Source organism: Ictidomys tridecemlineatus, chromosome 5 (genome assembly GCF_052094955.1).
Source record: "Ictidomys tridecemlineatus isolate mIctTri1 chromosome 5, mIctTri1.hap1, whole genome shotgun sequence".
NCBI lineage: Eukaryota > Metazoa > Chordata > Mammalia > Rodentia > Sciuridae > Ictidomys > Ictidomys tridecemlineatus.
Genome location: NC_135481.1, coordinates 40,266,622 through 40,293,570, shown reverse-complemented (window position 1 = coordinate 40,293,570; position 26,949 = coordinate 40,266,622). Strand labels below are relative to the sequence as shown.

Below are 26,949 nucleotides of genomic sequence, written 5' to 3'. Positions count from 1 at the left end.
AATGTCACCAGAAACTACAATTCTAAACACTGAATGCCACAGTCAAAAACTTCTAAATGTACAAGATTTTTATAAACAGAATATGAAAAGCATGACATTATTTTTCATTTTGATTTCAATCATAGTCTTCACTGAATTCAAAACCAAACTAAATATATAACCCTCCAGCCAAAGGAAGTCTGAAAAAAATGGCACTTGAAAAACAGAAAAAGAATGTCACCTCCTGCAGAGAAATAAAGGTGTTGAAACAAATCAGGTTGATTCTTGTTTTTATTAATGTTTAATCATTTACAAGACATACTTCATTTGCAATGAAAATACTTGTTCATCAAGCTGAAATATGAAGGGAAATTGCTGTTGAGCATTTTATATTAACTGAATTAAGATAGAATATGAGAAAAAATAAAATTTAACAATTCTTTAAAACTTCTGTCACTTTTTTTGTGATGTGCTGGAGAAGAAAAAACTTTAAACAAAAAAAATATCCTTTTATCCTTAAATACTTGGTAAAAATAGAAAAGTCAATTATCTTTTTAAGTTGAATTTTTTAAAAAATGTCTGTGTAGAATGAAGGAATCAGGGATTCATTCTATAAAGACCATGTTAATGTTTAATTTGGTTGTGTTTTAAAGAACCTGAAGGTTCCTGTAGACTGTTTTCATTCTATGCCACTATCCCACTCTTGGGCACAACCACCAAATTTTAGTTCCACCCCCATAAAAACCAAGAGAGAAAGTTTATTTTTCCCAAAGTTCAACAGAGATCTCTTGTGCTTACTGTGAGGGCAGTGGATTCCTGCATTAATGCATATTTTTATTAAGCTCTCACTTAATTTCAGCATGCTACAGATATTTTCCAAAAGTTTTTATAATCCTTGTTTTCTAACTTAAAAATCCAAAATACAGTCATGAATGCCACATATCTAAATATTCCCTATCCAAAATGAATAACACAAAATCTTTCAAACCTACCATTCCCAGCATTAAATCATTTTAGATTTAATTTTCAGTGGAAAATAACCAAATAGTCCCCAAAGTTTCCAGAACCTCTCTTGCCTTGGCAGGTAGCTAGCTTTCATAAACAGCACAGAGAATCTAACTAAAGTCACATTCCTACTAGGTATGGGCTCTGCATACTTTCCTGCATCCAAAAATTAGAGGGAGATAGATTCTCCAGGTAATAGCATCTGGATAAGGAAGTGGATGCAACTGTGGGTTTGTAGTCAAGACCAGCAAGTACCTCCTGGTTTTGCCAATCACCAATTGTACAACACTGGGCTAGGTATTAAACCTCTCTAAGCCTCAGCTTGCTAGTATCAACATGAAGAACTACTTTGGGGAATTAGGCAAGAATCCAGTGAGATGCTGAAGTAAGGCATGCGTACAGTGGTGTCACAGAGGTCTCCCTACAGAGGCAATTGTTGTGATCATTATTGTTCTCAGCATCATTATCATCCCAAATACTTCCATCTGTGGGCTGTCCTTAGAAAGGGCTTGGCTGAGAGTATCATCTGTCTCCCTCTCTTCAAGAAACAGTGAAGACAGAATAGAAAAGTCTCTGCTTAAGAAGTAAGAGGTAAGAATATTTTGGGGGGCTGGGGATGTGGCTCAAGTGGTAGCACGCTTGCCTGAGATGCATACGGCCCAGTTCGATCCTCAGCACCACATACAAACAAAGATGTTGTGTCTGCCAAATACTAAAAAATAAATATTTTTTTAAAAAAGAATATTTTGGCACCATAATTCTTTTATTTTTTCATTTTTATTTTGGTACCGGGGACTGACACCAGGGGGACGCAACTACTGAGACACATCCCCAGTCCTTTGTATTTTTATTTTGAGACAGGTTCTCGGCTAATTTGCTCAGGGCCTCACTGTGTTGCTGAGGCTGGCTTTGAACTTGTGATCCTCCTGCATGAGGGAATGGGATGAGATTGATAGAACAGGGTAGGATGAAAATTTATAGCATGTATGGCCTAAATTACCAAAAGAAAGGAGCAAGTGAGCTTTTTATACACTACAGAACATTCTGCACCGTGTCAAACAAAAAGTGAGAGCCATTAAGTGAGAGCATGCAATAATCATGGAACTTTTCACTCCTAGGATGTGCAAGCCCTTAAGGCACATATAAGTAATGACATCAAGTCTTACAACCAAAAACTTCCCAAAGGTCTCTAAAATTAGAAAGGGGCTTAATCAATAACAACTAAGAACAAATAAGGGCATTTTTTAAAAACTCTTTTTATCAATCTAGGAATAAATGCAACACAGTCTCCTAAAAGCAAATATGAAATATTTTTTAAACCACAGAATTAGATTAATCATAATTATTTGTTCAAAATACTATGCTTATATCTCCTTAATGGTCCATGCAAGAGCCACTTTTGTATATGTTTTTATGCATATACTAGTATGTTTTAGACAATATAATACAACTTCATGACCTATCACTTGACACAAGAACTAGTACATTAACAACTTACAACTATCAAGTATTTCTCTGTATTCAATCTGTGATAACTATCCTTCAATCATATTATCATTAATTTGTTTTTTAATATATATTTTATCACATATATAATATCTTCAAAGAGTATTGTTTAGATTTAGAAAAGCATTTGATAAAAATTTTAGTAAATTTCTGATAAAAACTTTTAGTAAATTAGGAATATAGACAGGATATTCTTCATCTGACTTAATTTTAAAAAACACACTATAAAAAGCATCACACCTCATGGAAAAACATTAAAAGTACAACCTTTAAAATCAAAAACATAAAAAGAATGCCCATTATCAGCACCTCTCCATTATCATGGAGTTCCTAAACATTAAAAGGGGGGGGTATCAAAAGGAATGAAAATGAAGAAACAAAAATGACAACTATGAATATACATAATAGAAGTCCAAAAGAACCTACCAATAATTATTATCTTTAAAAAGGCAAGTCTAGCAAGGTGATAGATTCCAGATTAATATTCAAGAATTAATCACATGTCTATATACCAGCAATAACTACCTAGTCTACATAATTTAAAACTTATGATTTATAAGAACACCAAAAATATGAAGTAGCCAGAAAGAAATATTTTTAAAAGAGATATAAGATTCAAACAGAGAAAATTTTAAAACCCTTAGAAAACATTAAATAAACTCAGAGATATACCAGAGTCATAATTAGAAGACCTAATACCATGAAGAGGACATTCTTTTCATAATGACCTGAAAGGTGAACATAATCCCAAAAAAAATTCTAAGAAGGCTTTCATGAAATGAGAAAGTGATTTAAAAATTCACATGAAAGAACAGACAAAGTACTTCTGAAGAAAAAAAGAGAGAGAGAGAGAGAGAGAGAAAGGAAAGAAATTATGTCCTATCAGCTATCAGGATGAAGTCAACTAATTGAAACAAAATAAATCTGGACAGGAATAGGTACACTGACCCATGAAATAGAAGACAGCCAAGAAAATTAAATTCCACACACAGATATAACTTGATTATATGACAGACGTGGTGAATTTCTGTGCTAAAATTGAAAATTGAAGTTCTATTTCACATCATACTAAGGTTAGTACCAGATGGATCAAGGACTTTAAAATATTAGAAGTTAAAATTTAAAAATTTTAGTTAAGTTTTTAAAAAATTCTTTCTGACCTTGATGGAGAAGACTGTAAAAGAGAGACAAATAAAAGTGCTCATTATAAAATAAAATATTGATAAACTTGACTCTTTTTAAAGCAAGAACGTGTAATCACTGAAATGTTGCTTTAGAAAAAGTAAAAACATGAGTTACAAAGTAGAACAGGATTTCTCCCATCCCTATAATCACCAAAGGTTTAGTATCAAAAAATATATAAAGAACTCCTATAACAAATTATTACCAAAGCTCCATGAATTATTTAAACTTGGCAAAAGTCATGAATAGGCATTTAAAAAAAAAAAAAGGAATATAGCTTAGTGAGACCCTGTCTCAAAATAAGAAAAAAGAAAGCAAGCTAGGGTAGGGAGGTAGCTCAATACTACTCCCAGTACTGAGAAGAAGAAAAAAAACAGGAAAATATATGGCAATAAGAATTTGAATTAAATTTAATCTCATTATTAATAGAAGAATCGAAAATGAAGACCATTATAAACTCAGTCACATAATTAGCAAATGTAAAAGTTGGATAATGTCAAGTGTTTAGAGAGAATATGGCTAATCAATATTTCTTAGGTATTGCCACTTGGAATATATAAACTGATATAACTACTTTGAAAGGCAGTATAACATTAACTTGTAACATTCAAATCCTCTATAACCCAGAAATTATACTCCTAGGTAGATACTGGAGGAAATCTTCTACATGTATAGAAGATAACATGTGCAAGAATATTCATGGCTAACAGTATTCATAACAAAAATCTGAAAATAATCCAAATGCTATTTTGGAAAATGTGGATATAAATTCGGTCAACTCCCCACTATGGAATGTTAAACATCCCTTAAAAAGAGTGCATTACTGACACCTGCAAAAATACAGATAGATATTGACAATATAATACATACTGAAAAACTAAATCTCAAAATAATATAAAAACCAAATATTCTTATCAAATACAAACTCAAACATAAAATGTAAGAATGTAGTAAACCAGGAATCAAAATAACAATAACACATCTTCAGAATTTTCATGATGTAATAAGCAACCTACTTCATTTATTTCATTTGACAAATAAAATTATGTATTTCATCATGATTAAATGAAATACAAATGGATAAAACTTAAAAGTATACAATGGTAGATGTTATACCATCTCTCCTACATATTTACTAAGAATTGTTTGCTTGCTCATTTAAGCAAGAAGATCATAACACTCAGTCATAAAGAAAGTCTTGAGAAAATCTAATGGACAAGAAAAACATGTGGTATATATCCTGAAAAAGCACACTCTGGAAAACAGTTCAGTCACGTAATTTATCTTGCCACAGTCCATACAATGTCAGTCTGTGGACATTTTTTAATGAATGGGGAAGGTCATACAGTTGCTCAAAATCATTTTTGAACCCAGTAAGAAAATCCCTTTAGGTCCTAAATTAGAAGCCAGAAGAGCTTGGCAGCCTTCACATGTGGGAAATCTATTGAGCAGTGAATAGAATAATTATTACCAAAGACTGTGTGTTCTGACTTGAGAATGTAGCTCGATGCTCCATGAGAGTCACATTTCCCTCCCAACTCTCAGACAACACTAAATATGTGGCAGTTTTCCCCTCCAAAGTGTCCTTATTGCATTCTTATGACAAATAATTATTTTTGACTGCCAGATACTTAACATACTACTTATACAGTTGCAGTCAATCAACCTACTGTCCTAAAATCTGGAAAATCTGCTATTTCTGTCCTGAATATTAAAGCAACAGGTGCTGAAGAATCCATAAATTAAATATAATAACATTACCATGAGTTTTCACTACTGTGGATAGATTCCACTCTTATATGACTTTTCCACATTTATAAAGAATACATATAAAATAATTATCTTTCTGTCTTTGAATAAGAGAACAAAGCAAAAGTAAGATAGTTTTAATAAATATGAGTTCTTCATTAACTGTCCCAAATGTCATAGGAGTGTTCTATTTATCAATTGCAGAAACTATCTAAATATTAGAGAACATGCTGAGAAAGTCTCATAAAAATATGGAAATAAGAACACGTTAAAAGTGTCTATAAATGCCTTCCTGCAACAATGAGGACACTGAACCTAACAAAGTTTTGCTAGATCAATAATGTTAAAAATTATTAGGTATGTAATTCATGATATGCAATAACCAATAAAAAATATTTTTATTTCCTAAAAGTATTCCATGATGCACTAATTCCAAAAGAACACATATATACACATTCCAAAAATACTTGCATATGTTGACAGTGTTAGTGATATGTAAATCAATACAAACTTTCTGGAGAACTTGAGCCTTTTCATACATATGACTGTCCCCTAGCTAGACTGTGAGTGGAGAGCAAAAATTAGGTCTTATTTATATCATGCCCTTACTGGATCCCAAGGGCATGATATAATATTGCTGCTTAGAAAAAAATTTTGAATACACGAATGAACATAGCTCTTTATGTATCAAGAGTATTTAAATTTTTTTCATACCCCTTTTTAAGGCAGTAATTCTCTACCTAGAAATTTATTTAAGAAAATAATTGGAGACACAAAAGATAAATATAGAAGGATGTTTGTTATAGCATTATTCCTAACAGCAGACAATCTAAATCTAAATGTTCAATGACAGAAAAATGTTAAATGTGGCATACTGCACAATATAATAGAGGTCTAGAAAGTTATTAAGAAATGTGTTTACAAAGTATAATTACTAATAAGGGAGATTTTCATACTACCATGTGATACATTTAATATATAATGCATATAAACATACCTACACCCCTAGATTCTAATTTATTATAAAGGTATTCATGAATAATATCTGTATCTATAGTAAAAGAACTTAATGAAATAAAATATTAAAAAAATGTTAAAAGTAGTTAAAATGTTTTGCTGCTAGAGCCCAGCAGTCAATAATTTTAAAAGCTTACAAAAACAATTTAAATTGTACTTAACAAATAAATTTAGTTAATAAATATACTCATTTCCATGTTTGGGTTCTATCTACATACTATCCAACAACTACAAAAAAGCTTTTGATAGTTTTTTAAGTCAGAAACAAGACATTCATAAGGAAAGAAAAATATGCAAATATGGTTTAAACACCACCAGAGCAGCTCCACCAAAATGAGCACATGCTTTAAAAATACTCATGAAAGTAAAATATCTCATTGGAAAAGTAAATATTGTGAATACTTTGTTTGAAATGCAGAAGCATTCATATTTAGAGTAATAGTGAAATGCACTTTACAAAAATACTACAAAATATTTTAAATAATGAATACCAGAAAATAAATATAATATTTACCAAATTTTACTTTCTAAAAATAAAATTCCACTCCCCATTCTTATCAACACCAAGCCACAAATCTGCTAAGATTAAATAGTGGAGACTTGATTCACTGATAGGCAATCAAAAGGCTTTTAGGTACTTTAATTTGGGGTATACCGCTTTATTGTCATGATTATTTTTTTATTTTAATCAGGGAAAAGTTCCAACTACAAAGGTCTCAAATGAGATGTTGAAAACAAGGATGTATCTTGTCAGCTATCTATATTAACAAGTGTGTTCAACTATCTATATTAACAAGTTCATTCTTCAGCTAAGTTCACTAAGCTGTTTAGTATATAAGATTCAGTTTTTTCTTTGTGTGAATTTAAACCAGTAGCATTGCTTTCCATGAAATATTAGTTCTGTGTTTTGACAATTTACATTGAAGTTTTAGGAAAGATGGAAAAAGTTCAGCACAATTATGGCAGTAACTACAAGTCTAAAGGCTAAAGGTTAAGTAACCAAGAACCCCAAATATTTTAAATATAGCTTTAGAAACCAATCAGATCTGGAAAAACATTGCAAAGCTTTTTACATTTATTTGTTGGGCCTGTTGTCCTGGCAAACTGACATGAGGAAAAAACGTCTGCCCAGATTAACACCCAAATTATGGTCACAGAATAGACACAGGGGGCAACAAAGGATTTTAATTTAAAAATAAGGTTTGTGCAATGTCTGTTATAGCATGGAACTCTGCCTAAAGAATCTGCACGAACAGGACTCTTTATCATGGTCTGCAAGGAATATTTAGGCTAAACCATAATTTATCAATGCTAAGTAACATTAATCTATTGAGAGGGGAAAAAACAACATCATCATCACAAATATTTCCTTAGATATATAATTTTCCATTTGTCACAGACATATATTAACCAATATTTTAAGCAGCCACAAGATGCCAAAGATATTATTTAAGATAATAAACTTTCAGCTTCTTTAAATCTAAGTCTTTCAGTATTTATAATCATGTAACTGAAGTCTATATGACATTAATCTGAAGTAGGGAAACTCTTGAACTAACTCCCACAGAACTTGACTAATTTCAATAAATAAATTGTACCTCTCAAAATATGCAGTGATTAAACTAGGAAAATGGAAAGAATAAAGCCCCAAGTTCTAGATCTTAGAACTTGGAAAGTTCTGGAAGCATTTTTTTAAAGTAATCTAGAATAGAAGGAAATGAGCCTTGCAATAAAAGTTCATAAACATAGGGCAATAGATATCCCAAAGAATAAAACTTTTTTGTTGTTGTTATCAGGGGGAGAGTACTTGGGATTAAACCCAGGTGTCCTTTACTACTGAGCTAAACTCCAGTTCCTTTTTATTTTTTTTCATTTTTAGATAGAGTCCCTCTAAGTTGAGTCTTGACAATGCTGAGAATGACCTCAAACGTCTAATCCTCCTGTCTCAGCCTCCTAAGTCACAGAAGTTACAGGCCTGCGCCACTGTGCCTGATGTATTAGCAAAACTGAAAAACAAACAAGTTTACAAAGGTATCTGATAAATGTCTAGATAATAGAGCAAGAACCAGTTCTTAGGAGAACATATGCAGAACACCTGCCTTACCTCAAAAACAAGCTATAGCTTCTGTGACACACACTTCAAGGTGCCTCCCCATGTATGTTCTCTTCCAACATGGTATTAGAATTTTTAGTTGGCTATGTAGCCACTTAGCTAAAAATTAGAATTTTTATTTGGCCATATAGCCACTTAGCTTCCCTTGCTGCTAAGTGTGGCTATATGAATAAGTCTTGGCCAATAGGATGTTAGTAGTCATATAACTTGCAACTTCTCAGTCAAGACTTTCTCCCTGGTTGGAATATGACTAAAATGGTCAGGGCTACAACAACCATCTTAAACTATGAGATGGCAGACGTGTGAACATCAAAGTACAAGAAAACCTGGTCCTTGGTAACCATAAAACCACAGTCAGTCCTTGATCTTCTTTCTAGCAATTCATATGGCAAAGAAAGAAACTTCTGTCTTGTTTGCACCATGAATATTTAGATTTTTTTCAATAAATAGCAACCCATTATTAACCAAAATAACACAACAGCTAACATTTATTTAGTGTTTAATACATACTGGACTCTATGCTAAATGCTTTATATAAAATCTCTCATTTGCTCATGACAACAATAATTTTAAGCAATTATTTCTAGCCCCCCAAAAGTCAGGCCTTATGGAGGAAAGGTAACTTGCTCAGAGTTACTCAGCAACCAGGACTTGAGAACAGGCCTATCTGATACTGATGCCAAGATCAGGCTGTGAGCTATGGCTCTCTACACCCTCTATGAGATCCCTTCCTACAAACCACTCTAAGAACATTGAGTTTTCTTTCCCAGTCTTTCAGAACTGTAAACATTTGACATTATACACACACACACACACACACACACACATATGTATACACATATACACATATACATACATATGTGTGTAATGTCAAATGTATACAGTATATATATATGTATATGTGTATACATACATACGTGTGTGTGTGTGTGTGTATCACATATAATCACAGCACAGAATATAAAAGAGAAAAAGTTATGTAGCCAAGATTACAGAAGAAAATATAAATCATTCCCACTGCCAATCGGTTACAATATAACTTAAAAATCATGTCATTAGGCTATATACCAAATGGTTGATAATTTTTTGACTTTTGAGTTTAGTGTGTTTTTTCTAATTATGGAGGATATTTAAGAATTATAGAGGACCTTTATTTTCTACATTATATAGTTCTGTAATGTTTGAAATTTTTATAATCATCCAGTATTACTTTTATCCTTTGAAATAGAAGGAAATAAGTTTTTCAATAATTTTTCAAAGGATAAAAGTAATACTGCATGATTATAAAAATTTATAATTATATGATTTAATGATTATAAAAATAAATTTAAAAATTATAAAGACTTACAAATCTTTAGTAATAGATTTCTTAAAGCCTGTCATAATGAGAATTGGAAATTTTTATGCATGGGATTTTCTCATTTAAGAGAACATATGCAATTATAAATTATTAAGAAGAAGTACAAAAGTGCTACAGAAATGTAATTATATATGGAATAATCAAAACAATAAATTAGTTTTTAAAAATCTGATTATAACTATATTATTCCAATATAGATTTAAAGCAGCTTATATAGGGAAAGAGAGATAAGTAAAAAAATCGAGTCAGAAGAAAAATAAAGGTTAGAGAAATAAGATGAAGATGAAGATGATTCCAGATATACAGTCAGCATGCAAAATACACTGGCTAAGGTCTTATAAAGAAACCTTGTTAGAGATGGACAGAAAATGTTTTTGAGCTTCCCAGCAGACAGAGCAAAAAGGAGCTCAGTGCAATCTGATAATATCAAGTAAGCTGTTAAGAAGGAAACACAACTGATTTTGTCACCAGCAGCTACAGAGATGCTTTCTCTAGCAAATCCACACAAGGCAGGAACTTTATCACATAATAAATTGTGACTCCACACAAAAACAGGATTTTGAAATGTTGGGGCCATTCAAGTACAAAAAATCTAATACTTTTTAGGCAAAATTTGATTAACTAAAAGATGAAAAACATGCAAATTATATAGAAGCTCAAATAAAAGGGTCTCAACATAGTTTCCAACCACCTTTTCTTCTATATAAATGATAGTAATTTACTTTCCATAATTGACTTTCTTTACAGATACCAATATCTTCAGTATTAGCAAAAATTCTTAAATATGCAGCACTAAAATCATTATGGACTGACATTTTTATATGCTTATAAAACACATTTTGTTCCAACTGTTTTTATTAAAAGAAATGTGGGCTGCTGAAAACCAAAGCCTACATATTTTACTTTGGAAAAAAAATGGTGGCAGCTGGAAATATAAAACCCCACACATTTGCTCTTAGCATTGCTTGAGGATGAAAACCTATAACGTGCACTTGACATCTATTAATGGCCTTCTCAAGAAACTAGGACTATGTTTTAACAGAAAGCAGCAACTCTGAGCTCATGCCACAACCCACAGCTCCCATTGCTCCCCAGGAAGGGGGTGAGTAAAGTGCCCATGAGGCTGACGATCCCCGGATGAGGGCTTGCTTTCACAGGGATCTCTGCAGACTTAAGAATACCAGAAACAAATTCTTTGGAATTTAGCCCCCAGAGAAGCAGGCAAATTATGCCAACCACAAGCAAACATTTATATTACTCTCTTGTTTGTTTCCATTACCTTCCAAAATAAATTGCAATTTAAAATCATATTTTAGGAGACTACATACAATAAGACATCCATATATTTTTCTTGTCTAGCCTTATAAAAGGATAAAAATTATAGAAACTCTTATTTAATATCACTTAAATTTAGAACACTTTAATCACAAATAAGTTTATCATTTTTTTTCTTAAAATACAAATTATCCCCAAATTTTTCTGCTCTAAATTAAAGCCTAAATGGAAGAAAGAAATGCCTGGAGGTGAATCCAATATGTAGAAGTTTACAGTCCACTACAAAACAGGGAGAGAAAATGAAAATAAATATAAGTAGAAATAAGAGATGGAGGGAAAGTATATATTGGCAGGAGAGGGATGGTTGGACCTAAGTGGGTTCTTGGGAAATTGGTCAGCAGAAGCTAATGGAGTGATCAACAGCTGAAAGTCAACTGTTTTCCAAAATACACCAGACGTAAGTCTATAAGCTCTTTGCTAGCTGATCCTTTATTATGCATTTCCTGCTGTAATTTCAAAATTTGACAAGAAAACACAACCAAATAGAGTTTGTCGTGGAAATGAGAGACTGGCTCAATATTTAAAAACTAACCAATGTAATCTACAAGATCAGCAGCTTAAAGGGAAAAAAAAATCAACTGATGTAGAAAGGCACAAAATTCAACATCTACATGATTTCAAAAAAACCCCACAACCTCCCAGCAGAAAATCGAATAAAAGGGAACTGCATGATAAAACCTATTTCTAACATTCTTTTGAGTAGTACAAGATTGAAGTCTTTCCCCCTAGAAACAAGGCAAAAATGTCCATTCTCACTACACATATTTAACATTATACTGGAAGTTCTAGCTAGTGCAAGGAAAAAGCAAGGGAAATAAATAAAATTCATAAATAAAGTCATTCTTACTTACAGATAGCATGACTGGCTATGAAGAAAATCCCAAAGAATCAGTGGCAAAACTCTCTTACCACTAATAAGTAATTTTAAAAGTTAACAGGATAAAGATCAACCCACAGAATTAATCATATTTTTATATATTTTAGCAAAATACAGTTAGAAACCAAAAACACTCCATTTACAGCAGTTTTGAAATTTTTTTAAAATCCCCATAAGTATAAATCCCCAAAAGCATATACAGAACCTAAATGCTGAAGAAAATTCGGCCAACAGAAATCAAAGAAGACTAAGTAGAGATGTGTATACCAAGTTTATGAACTGAAAAATTCAACATAATGAAGTTAACATATAGATTGATGCAATACCAGTCAAAATCCCAGCATGTTTTTCTATAGACATATGCAAACTAATTCTAAAATTTATATGAAAAGACCAAAGATCTAGAATAATTAAAATGATTTTGAAAAAAGAAAAATAAGGTTAGGAGGTCAGTGATTAAGTGAAACCCTAGCACCAAAAGAAAAAAAGAAAGAAAAATGAAAATTGCAGAACTCATATGACTTATTTTAAATTTTAATATAAGGATATAATGATTAAGACAGTGCGATATCGTCAAAGAGACAGATGTGTGTGCTAGAAATTTTCATTATAATTGTATTATTACAACAGAAAATAAAAAATAAACTGAACATGAGGAATCTGGAAAGGACACTGAAGCACGTGGCACATTATTAAAAGCCTAGAGAATAAAAACTACAGCTATGATTCTTGCCTGCCTCACTCACTCAAATGATACTTGGCATAGTCCATAAATAGGTACCAGAATGAATGGAAAATAAGTGATGCACAAAGGGAGGGTTTATCCTTTGTTCCTAACCCTACAGAAGGAAATAGCACCAAGAGACATGATGAGTTATTCTCCTCAAATGAAAATCAAATAGGGAAAACTGGTTTAAAATTAAAATTTATTTTGAAATGCTCAAAATCAGATCTATTCCTTGTTCCTTCCTTTCCAAAATATCCCAGCCCACCCTAGTTTCTCTTTTATGAACTCCTTCAATAAGTGTTATTAATTTATTATTTGATAAAATGTGGGCTTAAACTGTCCTCTTGTGTGTGGTGGCCAAGCTTTGGCTTCCCCACCACAGGTTGAGGATGAAATTGCTGACATGGGTTGAGTCCCCACCATTTAGCCAGGCAGTATATTTCAAGCACTGTGCATTCAACACTGCAAACGCCAGTTACTGCTATGCCCTCTCACAGAGGAAATTGAGGCATAGAGAGGTAAAGTAATTGCTCCAAGGTCACACTGCTAGTAAAGGGCAGAGCAGAGACTGAAACACAGGCAATTTGCCTCAATACTATGTCTTCTAAGAACCTGGAGAACCCAGACTGCATCATACTTTGTTGTTTTATTTTTTGTTTGTTTTTTTATTCCTCTCAGCAATTACCACCCAGTACAGTTGAATATGCAGTAGAAAATTTAAAATCTAAATGACTGCTGTGCTATCTGGGTTCTCTTTGCAAATTCAGGGAACATCATTAAGGAAAGTTTCTAGCTAAAGTCTGAATGTTCTGAAGAGCCCATCCTGACCTTTCTATAATGTTTTATTTAATTTCCTCCATTAAAACTTGTATGATGAGAAATTATTCATATGGAATAAAAATGTTAATTTTATCAAATGTTGGTTTTTAAGATATATATTACCCAAAATGATACCAAAACAATACTAGGAAAAATATTTCTGGGGTGATTGTTTTATGTTTCAGTGAAATTTCTTTCATAGAAATGAAATGCCCCACCTCCACTCCACTCTGTCTCACATACATACACAGTCTTTGATGGCAAAGAAAACTTCAAAGATTTCTTATCACAGATGAGATAAAGTATACAATGACCTCTGGGAATTTTGATCATACTCTATCATCTCTATCACTATAGTTTGTTTTGGAAAACCTCAATACTTTGTCACAATTTTGGATTATTTGCAGTTTGAAATAAGAATAAAGGAGGGGCTGGGATTGTGGCTTAGAGGTAGAGCGCTCACCTAGCATGGGTGGGGCCCCGGGTTCAATCCTCAGCACCACATAAAAATAAAGGCATTGTCTTGTGTCCATCTACACCTAAAAAAATAAATATTTTTTTAAAAAAGAATAAAGGAAAGAAACTATTGTAATCAGCCATCTGTGGCCATTTCTATGATGAGGTTCATGTTTGGGGCATATATCTCAACTGAAAAAAATTATTTACAAAAAATTGATCTTTTTCTTATACATCATCCTATTAATCCTAAAAGAATAAGAAAAGCTTTAATGAAATTTCATTGCAGCTGTCCATCATCTAGACTTTGGTTAGGACCATGATATCCTCCAGATATTCTTCATATTTCCGTATATTACATATAAGAACATTTCAGTAAAAATGATAAGTTATGACTAAGCTATGATTTTCAAGCTTATATAATTTTGGCTGACATAATTAGCTAAAAATATTAGCAAAATGGGTAACAAAAACTGTCCAAATAAAATTACTTTAAAATAAATTTGGAGCAGGATAACTTTAGTGACCATGAAATAAAGGTAAAAATGTTGTCCCAGCAAGGACAACAATATGGTAATTGAATTCAACACTTATTTCTTACAGAGATTCTCCAGGAAACGCTGACGCTGCTTGCAATGTACCACTGGTATCCAATTTCAACTAGTGAGAATACTGCCCAGCCATGCTGTTGCAACCACTAGGTGGCACCTCCGCACTGTTTCATCTCCAAACCATTTTTCCCTATGGCTTTGCCAAAGTATGGGCACTACAAAATTCAAAACACAGGTCCTTCACTTTAACAATGAAAACAAGTTTATGAAATATTTTAATAAAAGTTCTTCCTATAATTTCTACATGTAATGTTTTGGTATATAGCCACCAGAGAATATCTTACCCAAATACTTATAAACTGGTATTCCTCTCTTTTTGGTAATGTATCATATTCCAGCATTAGAGTATAGAACTAAGATAAAATTATTTTCATTCTTTTTTGTCACAAATGTCTTCTAAGTGCATGTGAAATCCCTTCTGCCTCTCCCCACAAAAGGTGTTGAGAATGAAATTGTTCACATAGAACACTTAAAAATGCCTTGACAAAGGCCACTGACTCAAAATTTTTTTACTCACACACAAAAGGACTCACCAAAAATGACTCTTAAGACTTTTCATGTTATGGAATTTGGTCTGGTATAGTGGTTTTGACTAAGGGTATAACTGAATTTAAATAATTTTTAAAAGCCCTGTGAGCAAAGGCTGTGTCTAACTAAAAATAAATAAATGGTACCCTATAATACTACTAAAGTCCTAGCCCATGATAATAAAAGTCAATTATCTCTGAAGATTGGATAGAATGTACATAATTTTTTCATTCAATGATGTTAAGGTTTTCTAAGTTCTTTTTAAAGGTCCAGACTATGACCTTGAGGCATTCACAAACAATCAGCAAGTTTCCCAAGACCTGAGTGGCAGCATTCGATTTAAAGGAAAGTCTAGAGTAATGGGCATTTGGTTTATATGGAATATTGTTGTTGTATGGGATATGGAGTAGGTAATTCTGCCTGTTTACTCACTTTATTTGCACAATATCACCTCAGTTTCAGGTAGCTTAAAACAGGCTGAGTCCCAAATAAAATCTGAAACTATGCACCATTTGTCCTTGGCAACTCAAATCTCTCCTTTGCCTCCAACCTGCTTTGCAGGATCTTACTCAATAGCACTGACTGCTCTTGACACTCAATCTCCTTTTCCCTCTCTGATAAATACAATGGTCTAGAGAAACATGTGTCAATCACTTGTCAAGTTGGTCCTTACCTCCCATGTGGTCCCCAGAATTTTTTACCTGCCCCAATAATACAAGATAAGTCTACATTTATAGCTTCCATAGCCCCTGTAAAACCATAGATTTGCCATTTGTCATGTCACCACTGACATGAACTCTACATGAATTTCACAACATGGTGCCTCACACTTGAAACCCTAGGACACTGCTCTTTTCCCTTAACTCACACATTCTGCCAAAGAATCACTACTTAGCAGGGACCCAAGGTCAGTCCCAAGCCCTCCCTCCCCAGCCTAGAAAGACTTTAACAGGTCACTAGTTCAAACTTCTTTCTCTATAGTAAGTACCTCTTTGGGATTTTTGTAATCTTTTCCTTCCAAGGGTCCTCACTGGGGCAAAATTTCTGTCACTCTTCTCCCAGAATAGTGATTACTTATTTGCGTTATATATGCATAATTAACAGGGTCTGGTCAAGTTTTTATTTTCAACTAGACAGCAAGGTGGGAGATGTGAAGGGTCTAGCCTTGGTCTTTAAGTGAATGTTGCTCCTACTCGGAGTGTCAGCAACAGGGAAGCAGCTAATGCCATGAGCAAACTGGAAAAGGTGCCAGGGGAAGCAACTCCACTGAAGGTCTTGGCTGCTGATTAGTCTTTTATTAGACAAGAAGGCAACATGCCTGGGAGCACACTCATTTCAGCCCCTTCTTGTCCTTAGCTAGTCACCTCTGGGCAACCCACAGCAACCCAGTGGTGGTGGCTGAGACCACCAAGGCTGAAGATGCTTGTCCTTCTTCAAGAAGTTAAGTTCCAGATGGGTCTTTGACTTTGGCAAAGTAAGGTCCTTTCCAGGGAGTCTCACCTAAGATAATGCTGCATGTGATGGATGCCCTGGTTTTCCACGGGAAAGTAGAGAGATGGTCTGGAAGTTAGGATATGTCTCCATCAATTTGATTCTTTTCTAACTCTACTTTGAAGAGAATGTATATAATTCTATAATTCTCTCCTATCTGGCTGGCCCTCTCCAGGGGATAGGGAATAGTCATCTGCCCACCTTCTTTACAATTCTTTCAAGAGGTTTAAAACTCTTTGGGGAGGGAGGGAGAGGATAAGAGAAAAATAAGGGAGAGTGAGCATGGAGAAGAGAGAGAATTTATTTTAAGAAGGCAGAATAGTAATTACTTGCCAAAGAAGGAAAAAACAAACAACAATGTCCTGATTTAGGCTATCAGTTAATTATAATATTTGGCAGAATGCTCACAAGTGGATGTTCTTTATGTGCTGAAAATTGTGTTGATTTTCCACAAAGCCTAATAAAATAAGAAGACTACTGATAGGAAAAGATAATTTTATAAGGAACTTTATAAGTATGTACAATAATAGCCAGAGGAACCTGCAGTCAATGAGCAGCATGAAGTGAAAAATGAAAGAGACTCATACAGGGAGATAAGACTTGTGCTAGTACCAACTGTGCCACCAACTAACTGTGCAATCTTCAGAAACCACCTCATGTTAATCCCTAAACTACCTGAGCTCAGGGTTATTTAAATACCAAATGAAGTATTTTATGTTTGAATTGCTTTGCAACTATACATCATTATGCAACTCAATCATTATGTTCCTACAAATTGTACTTTTCAATCCATATCCCAAAACTACCTAAGCATGAGACACCTTTTTACAAATTTTATAAAACTATTACAAAGTTTTGATTTACACTCTGGCTAGAAGAAAATAGAGAGCTTTTTAAGGGAAAAAAAATGGATCATCATGTCTTTGTTTCCACATCCTAAATGAAGGGTTTAATCCTGTCATGTAACCCAGCAAAGCCTGTTATCGTATAAAAGTAAAGTACTAAACCCTCAATTTAAGGACTAGTTACAACTGATTAAAGTAGGCATACTTATAATTTAGTGTGTAAGAATGTATGCTGTAACATAATTAGTGCCTCTGAATTAAAGAAGGATGGATTAGGCTAATTCGTGGAATGCTGCTGAAGAGAAAATCCTGGGTAAAAAAATAAAAGAAAGAAAGAAAAGAAGGAAAAAAAGATCCTTGTGTTTGCACAGCAGCTAAGCCGCTTAATGTTCCTCTAATGGATCCGAATGGAAAAAAAAAGAGGAGAAGGGGAGGCTAATCCATCTCTGCACCAGCCCACATGCCTACTTGGCACTGCAGCCCTTGAAACCTGGTTGCAAGCAGAAGGGGCCAGGCTGCATGCCCTCCGCTCATTTCCCAGCTTAATTTATATGGTAATTAGAGCTCTTCTGTCAGAAGGGAGAGCATCTGCCAAAAGTAAAGTCCTCACAATAACCAAACTGACATATGCTGTGATATTGTCAAAGTGCTGACTAAGAGATTTCTTTTATCTCCTTTTGAAGCCATAAAGTGCTATTGGTGTTATTACTAGCGGGGGAATTTTTAACAGTCTTGCACTGACAGCAATTATTTAACACATGCACAAAACAATAGAGTTTCACACCACTTAATAAACCTTTGAGCTCTGTGACTTCCAGCGTTCTCACTGGCTGGATTTTATGGTCTGGTAGCTCCTGAACAGTCAAGTATACAAACTACAAAAACAGTGTAAAAATGATTTGAAAGAACCTTTTTTTGTGCCCTTGTAAATCTATTTAATGAATAGGGCACATTCTATGATCATAGGCTAATTAAAAGATTTGTCTGCCCATTTTTCTTTCCATGCTAAACTGCTATAATAAATCTCTGCAAAGGAATCAAGCTGAACACATGGTGGTTGACCTACACCCATGCTTAATTTTTTAAAGCATTTGCCAGAGTAAGCATTAAGTATCTTACCCCTTTATTTGAGGTAGAGCTATATTATTACCTTTCTCAGAAAAAGAATTCAAATATTTGACTACCAACTCTGCTGAGCCTGAAATAGAATGGCACAAACAAAGAAGAAAATCAAGAATCTTGCCTTTCAATAGCATTCATTGGAGAATCTATAATAAAATAATGATGACAGAAGCCACATGTATTGAAAGCACTCTCCTGGAAGTCAGGAAACATACTAATGAATGAGTCACTTAAGCCCTGTGTCTAGGTATCCTCACCTATAATACCGGAGGCACTGATGGCTATGCCACCAACCCTTTAGTTTTTCATAACGATCAAATCAAAACTGCAAGAAACATAAAAGAAGAGGTTTTAAACTTTCTCACCACACACACAAAAAAAATAATAGATGAGGTGAAGGATAGTTAATTAGCTTGATTTAATCTTTCTATAATGTATGAATACATCAAAACATCACATTGTGCTCCACAAATATGTACAATTATCATTTGCCAAATAGATAAATAAAAATCTAAATTGCAAGAGAATGAGCACTTTGCAAACTGTGATGTACTATAAAAATAAAGGGAATGATTATGCTTTGCAAATAACACCAAGTTTTTTTGTTTTTATTCTGATTCAAGGACATTAATATGTAGCCATTTTAACCATGGAAGCCTTAAGATATCATTCCATTTACTACAAATTAGCACTAGAAATTTCTTGACCAAGAGTCAGAAATATAGAAATCAGAATATCAAATATTAAGGATTATGAAATTTACCTAAATGGTTAAAATGGATGGCTAAAATCCAGAAGCATTAAAATACAATGTAACTTTAAAAAGGTCCAAATTATATAAAATCCTCAATAACTGCATAAGTTCATGCCTTTATATACATTTACATGCAAAGTTCGAATTATAATATGACCCATTCTTTAAAGGCATTTGTAGTCAACTAATCAAAAAGTTTAGTATTTCCAATGTGAGTTAGGTACCATAGAGAAATCATAATCAATCACACAATCTCTTTTTCTTAGCCCAATTATTTGCCCATAAATTTTTTAACATAGAAGCACTTTCAAAAAAGCTTACATCCTCCCAGCAAATAATCATAAAACCATAGCATTTAAGACCTCTGCCTTGCTTTTATATAGGCTGTACTTCTCTTAACTTCTGCACACATCAGCATTTCAACCTATTTTTCTTAAACTATATGTGATAGCCACGTGAGGCCTACCACAGTGAAAAGATATTAGCTGCCCACCTGGGGTTAGTCCTTGACCTCTACATCAGGATGCACTGCTGGTCCTTGCTTTGGTGTTCTCTGCCGGTCTGTCCTCTATCGTTGCCAATCCTCATCCAATTCTTCATAGCATCTAGTACCCAAATATATCTCTTCTGCTTATCTCACACCACTCATCCTCATGAATATCTGAAGCTGTAACTATAGTTTTCTTTCCTATTTGCTCAAATATCGACTTCTATCTTCCATCCTTCAAAATCTTTAAATTATTATTTATATACCCCCAAATAGTTACAAATGTTGTCATGTCCCGTTTAATTTTCAATTCTCAGAGATACAGATTTAATGTTTTATCTTTCAGAGTCAAACTAAATATTACCATGTTACATTCACACCAAAATTATGATAGTAGGTAGACTTTCTGTACCATGGGAAGCCCTGTTTTTTTAAGTCAGGAATTTAAATGTCAATACTCTTTTAAGCATCCACTGACTACTAGACTTTGCTCGAGAAACTGGATAAGAAATTTTTCTGAAGGAGAATCTTAAGTTATGTGTGTTTTCACATAATGCAGAGATAAAATAAAAATAAAAACAGTACACTTGCTACTTCTCAATTAACATTAAATTTAAATATTAAAAGCAGATTCCATCAAAGAAAAAAATATATTCTTCTATGTTTTTACTTGTGTTTATCTAAACCTTAGATCCTAAAAAATGTAGGCAAGAAGAGATTAACAACAAACTTCAAAGCTAATAGCAGGCACTTCAGAAAGAACATAATTAGATGATGATTTCCTTGGCACTACTTATTCAAAACATACTCTAAAGATGATGCAGGGCTTATACATGAAAGTACATCAATACTTTTGATGGCTTATTTCAGGAAACACAAAGCAAGTTGCAACAACCAACATATATTTCTCATAAATGAATTCATATGAAAATAAGATGGAGAAATGACATCTTACCAAATTTTAATATTAGAGAACAGTAAAAGTAAAATCAACATTTTGGAAATGGTTAAATATGTAACATATATGACGATGAGTATATATCCTACATATAAAAAGATAGGTTTTCAAAAGAAAAAGAAAAACACCTTAGTTAAAAAAAAATGTACAAAGAGATACAAACAACTACTAAACATCCAAGCACATGCCCAAAGTCACATAAATAAAAAGACTGACATTGTTTTTAAACTATCAGATTGGCAAAAATAAAAAGAATGCAACACTATTGACATAGATAAAATACTCTGGAACACTGTGACTAAAAGTATAAATTAAATATCCTTTCTGAAGGCCAACTTGGCAAGACATAACCAAACTTTTTATAGTTATACTTTCAGCAATTCCACATAAGAATATATCCATAGAAAATAATTAAACAAATGCATAGACACTGCATCACAGTTTACAAGAACAAAAATACTGAATAAAACTAGAAATGAACCAAGAAAGGACTCATTCAATGGACACATTCATATAGTCGAATACTATTAAAAATGGGGTATTTATATATATTATTAATATAGGGATTTACCCATAACATAACATCTTCAAACTGAGCTATAAGATGTATGTAGATATGAATCTGGTATTATTAAAAAAACCAAGAAATAAGGTATGGGGGGAGGACAGGGAAGGAAAATAGAGACAGTGAAGGAGGAAGAAGGTGTGTGCATGTTTAGATAAGGGAGATGTGTGTAGGGAGAATATAAGAGGGGAAAATGTCATGCAGGATAATAGTCAAGGGTTAGCTATGATCGTATGAGTAATATTTCTTCTTTATATTTTTCTGGGCTGCCAGAGTTTTCTAAAAAGCCATTTAACTATGAAAACAATCATGTTTGAAATAACCACTTTATAATTAAAAAGATATCTTTCAACAAATTCTTCTTCCTTATTTCCTAAGCAGTCATATTTCTAGTTGGGTTAAAGAGATTCTTTTTCATTCACAAGTGTATCTTGGTCCTGGGAAAAACAACAATAACACCTAAAACTTACCGTATGTCTGCTTCTAGTGGGAAACACTTCATTGGAAATAGGGCCTAAAATATGTATTTGATGCTGGTTGATTAAAAGAAAGGAAGGAGTTAAACACCCTTCCTAAATATTTATTCATCAAATTAACTAGGATAAATAATAATCACATTAGCAGACAGTGCACAAAGACAAAACTGTTGAGATTTATAACTTCAGGAAGCAAATACAAACCAAGTGGATATCAAGCTCCATAGCCACAAAAATGAAGGAATACAGCCTGCCATGTGTTCTCCAAATCTGTTTTTTCTCAGCTCTCCCAATTACAAAAGAAAAAGCCAGTAACAGCACAATGGTCAAATAAGTTGTGCAAATTCCCATCATTTTAGATAGACATTGTGAATAATTATAAAATGATACACTTTTTCCTACCTCTTGATGTATCTAAAAGGTGAAACTGAAAGTATTCGTTTTTTCCCCAAGATTACACATGTGGTTTCCATAATTCTTTTAATTCAATTTTCATTTTGTAGCCAACATTTTTTAGATCTAATCTAACAACTCAGGTCAGGCTCACTTTAAAAACACACAGTTAAAACAATTCTATGAGAACTTTCCTTCATTGTTCAAGCTCCTAAAAACTTACTTCAGGCCTATTTCCTCTACAATCCTAGAAAATTATAATTTTAGTGAAAACATTTCCTTTTTTAAAAGTTATACCTATATGTCTATATACTATACAAATCACTTTGTTCTCTGGAATTTCCCTATCCCATAGCCACTAGACACATGTGGCTATGGAGCACTTGAAATGTGGCCAAATCAAAATGTGCTATAAATATAAAATAGGGACTGTATTTCAATGACTTAATACAAATAATTATAATATTCCATTAATAATTTTCATACTGAGTACACGTTAAAATAGTAATATTCTGAATACATCAAGTTAAGTAAAATTTCATCTGCTCTTTTTCGGGGCTGGTGTTGTGGCTCAGCTGGAGAGCACTTGCCTAGCACATGTGAGGCCCTGGATTTGATCCTCAGCACCACATATAAATAAATAAATAAATAAAGGTATTGTATCAACTACAACTAAAAAATATTTTTTTAAAAAAATTTCATTTGCTTTTTTTACCTTTTTAATGTGACTATTAGAAGATTTTTAAATATACCATTTGCATTGTATTTATATTGGACAGTGCAGGTCTAGAATGTTATTTCTCATGTCAGGATTCTTATTACCATTTCTTAACTTAGCAAGACTCAGTATTCTCTTTAAATAATGTGTCTTCATCAGTGGCATTCCAGAGGAGCACTGATCTGATCTAATATCAAATTCAGCATTCTACTCAAACTTCTCTGAAGAGTTGTTGCTAATAAGTACTACTGTCTTTGCTGATTTGCTTTTTTCAATCACTACCACTAGAAAGTTCTTTTCTTAAAAAGACACTGCAACCTAGCTCTTAAGACCTCACAAGTGCAAAGGCCCAAGCCATGCCAAGTTGAGAATTCGAGAGGTACACTGGCTTGTGGGTGCTTCACCCTCAGCTAAGAGTACCTTTCGTTCACTAAACGACTAGCTCTCAAACAGGAGCCCCAGGCTCAAAGTCTTGCTTCAGCAAAAATCATGTTTCTAAAATGTCATATCCTTGTGATTGAAAGTCAAAACTTTATATAATTAATCCATAAATGCTACTGATATTTCTGTATCCTAAAATGGCCTAAGCTTTCCATACATGGACCTTTTCCACAGTATTCTCTTTCTCTAACACCCACCCTCATCTATGCCAAGTGAAACATACTCATTCCTCAGGCCTCACCTCAGATTTCACATTTTCCACAAAGTCTTTCCAGATCCCTCCACTATAATTATTCTCTATTTTGAACAAATATTACACTTTCTCTGCACTTTTCTCACATCATTTGTTTTATTATCTGCCTTATATTATCATATTTGTTAAATATGATACTAGATCAAAAGCTTGTGTCTACACCACACTCTTAAGAGTTGTATACATAAAAATACAGAAAGGTGATTGCATTTAACTAAATATTTTTTTTCTATTCAACAGAACAAGTAAAATTAACTGTATAACTCATTGACCATAGTCATTTAAAAATATGGCTATGAATTATGACTCTCAATACAAAAATTGATTCAGTGCTTCCATTTTGAGGTCCAGAGAAAATAATTACAAATATCTGAGGGATGTCCTTTGTCTCCAGAAGGGAGGCAATGCTATCCACCAGAGTCTATACAAGGCATTCACCATCCCATTGGTCCCCCACATAACTTCAGCAACAGAATCTTAAAACAAAGGTTCTTGAGCATCTACAGAGGATGAACAGACTTCACAAACCAAAAATTAGGACACAGAAATGATTGTGCCATTTCTAGGTGCATTCCCATTTAAAACATAGCTTTAACTGGCAAAAAAAAAAATTTAGAATAACATCCATTTCAATACTTGGTGACCAAAGCACTTAAAATCAGAGTTATCTTTTTAAATTGAGGTTATATGATCATAATATCTACATCTACTTTTGATTCCAATATGAGCTAAATTTCTGCCTAGAATCACCTTAAACACAAAATCATGGTTTATTACTGATGAGTAATGCACCTGTGGAAAACAATGGAGAAAGAGTTTGGTTTCTATCAGGTTGAACTACACAAAACTGCATATACTCTTTTCATTTTTTTGATCTATGAAAAGAGCAATCACATATGATTCAAACTAGTTCTTTTAAACTCTGGTATTCTGTATTGTTTTTAAATTATATTCTGGAAATTTTTTATTTATAACAATAAATATATATATAATCCCTCATATACGGGAATCAGAGAATGAAAAAATAAGCTACAGAATGTAAGAAAATGCTTGCAAAACCTAAATCTGCTAAAGGAATTATATCCAAAATATATAAAGAACACTTAAAATTCAACAGCACAGACTCTAGCATTATCTTCTCTCATTTCCACACAGGATGGCATTGGGGTACAAGGCCAGAGGGAACTGTGATGGCCACTTATCTGGCCTGCTAGGAAACAATAAACAATATTGATATATTCATGCCCTCTCCTTTTGCTTTTCTGCTCTTCTTTGTTTCTGCACTGTTATTTCAATATAACACTGGATGGCCATATAGACAAACTGATACTGTGCTTCTGTATGAATCATACATTACCTGAGACCACAACATATGAATGTTGGGTTTGGGGAAATGGTTTGGGGAAATTTCTTACATACTTAAGTATAAGCTTACTGGGGATTCATTAATTGCACAGCTATTGATCCAAATAAGCTGAAAATTTATGCTCACACAAAAACCTGCACAGGAATTTTTATAGTAGCTTTATTGATAACTGCCAAAACTTAGAAGCAATAAAGATGTGCTTCAGTGGGTGAATGTGTTATATCCATACAATGGGATACTTTTCAGGATAAAAAGACATAAACTATTAATCATGAAAAGATGAGAATGAATCTTAAATTTAAAACATTGCTTTAAATGGCAAAAATTTTTTGAATAACATCCATTTGCTAAGTGAAAGAAGCTAATCTGAAGATTCTCCATACTGTATGATTTCAAATGTATGACATTCTGGAGAGGACAAAGAGAGATATCTGTAAGAATCAGTTGCCAAGGGTTTATGGGGAAGGAGAGAATAGTAAGTGGAAAACAGGAGATTATTGGGCAGCAAAAAATATTATTCTGTATGATACTGTAATGTTATGTACATGTCATTATATACTAGTCAAAACCCAGAGAGTACAACACAAAGTCTGAACTCTAATGTAAACTATGTTCTTCAATTAATAATAATGTATCCATAGTGGTTCACCAGTTATAACAAAGTACCACAAGATATAAGATAATAAAGGGAAAATTGAGAGGTACTGTTAAGAATTCTCTGTTCCCTTTGCTTATTTTTTCCTGTAAGCCTAAAATTGCTTTAAAAATAGTCTAATGATTTTTAAAAAGACTTACATACTGTGTGATTCCAAGTAAATGACATTCTGGAAAAGACAAAATCATAGAGAATTTTAAAAAGCAGTTGTTTCCAGAGACCCAGAGGGACAGGGAAAGGAATAAATAATGGGATTTTTAGGACAGTGAAAATTTTCTGTATGATACTGTAATGATAAAAACCTGACATTATGCATTTGTTAAATACACAGAACTCAGGGCAAGTATATAGGGACTCTGTATTACTTTGCAAAATTTCTCTGTAAAACAAACACTGCTCTGAAAAATAAAGTCTATTAAATAGTTTTAATGTGTCAGGAAGTACATTTATTTATTAAATCTGTTATGCATTCTAATTTTAAAACTGTTTAATATAAAAAAAGTTCAAGCAATGAGAGTTAACATTTAAGATACAAAGCTAAAATTAAGATAAGTAGTAAGAAATTAAAAAAATCAAATGGGAAAAACTCTACCTTGCTGAGGAAAAAAATAACAGTAATATATTCTTGAATGTAGGCTGTGTGTGGTTATTCTCTTTTTCTTTCTTCTGATCTCGGGGTCAGAGACTAATGGGCTGTTATGGAAAAGCTTTCTCTGACTGATTTGAAAATATCGATATTGCTCTCACTAAAGAGATAATGCAAAACTTTAGAAACTTATAGAAAAATAAGGGAGCTATAAGTATAAGTGCCAGGATTCTATATAAGGGACCAAGGAAGACACTAAAAATTTTCCATTATATTTTCATTTCTATGAGTTCTATTTGATTCCATTTCAAATCATCCTTTGCCATATTCTCAAAAGCTTCTTTTATTTCTTTAAATACATTAAACAGACTTATTTTACATTCTGAAATAGATCATTCCAAATTCTGCAATTTATATGGAATTCATTCTATTGTATGTTTTTTTTTTCTGTTAACTCTTGATCATGATGGCTTATTTCCTCATGTGTTCGCAGGGGGAGGGTAGTACTTTATTGTGAATTCATGGTCTTTAAGTTTTATTTGTGGGAATTCCTTAATGTCTGAATTTAAACTGCA

The 26,949-nt window shown here is 33.1% G+C and overlaps 1 protein-coding gene across 3 annotated transcripts in view; it reads right to left on the bottom strand.

Annotated features, from left to right (window-relative positions):
* The window catches only part of Fsip1 (fibrous sheath interacting protein 1), a 203,102-nt gene that overhangs the window by 74,593 nt on the left and 101,560 nt on the right, over positions 1 to 26,949 (bottom strand). The window lies entirely within an intron of this gene.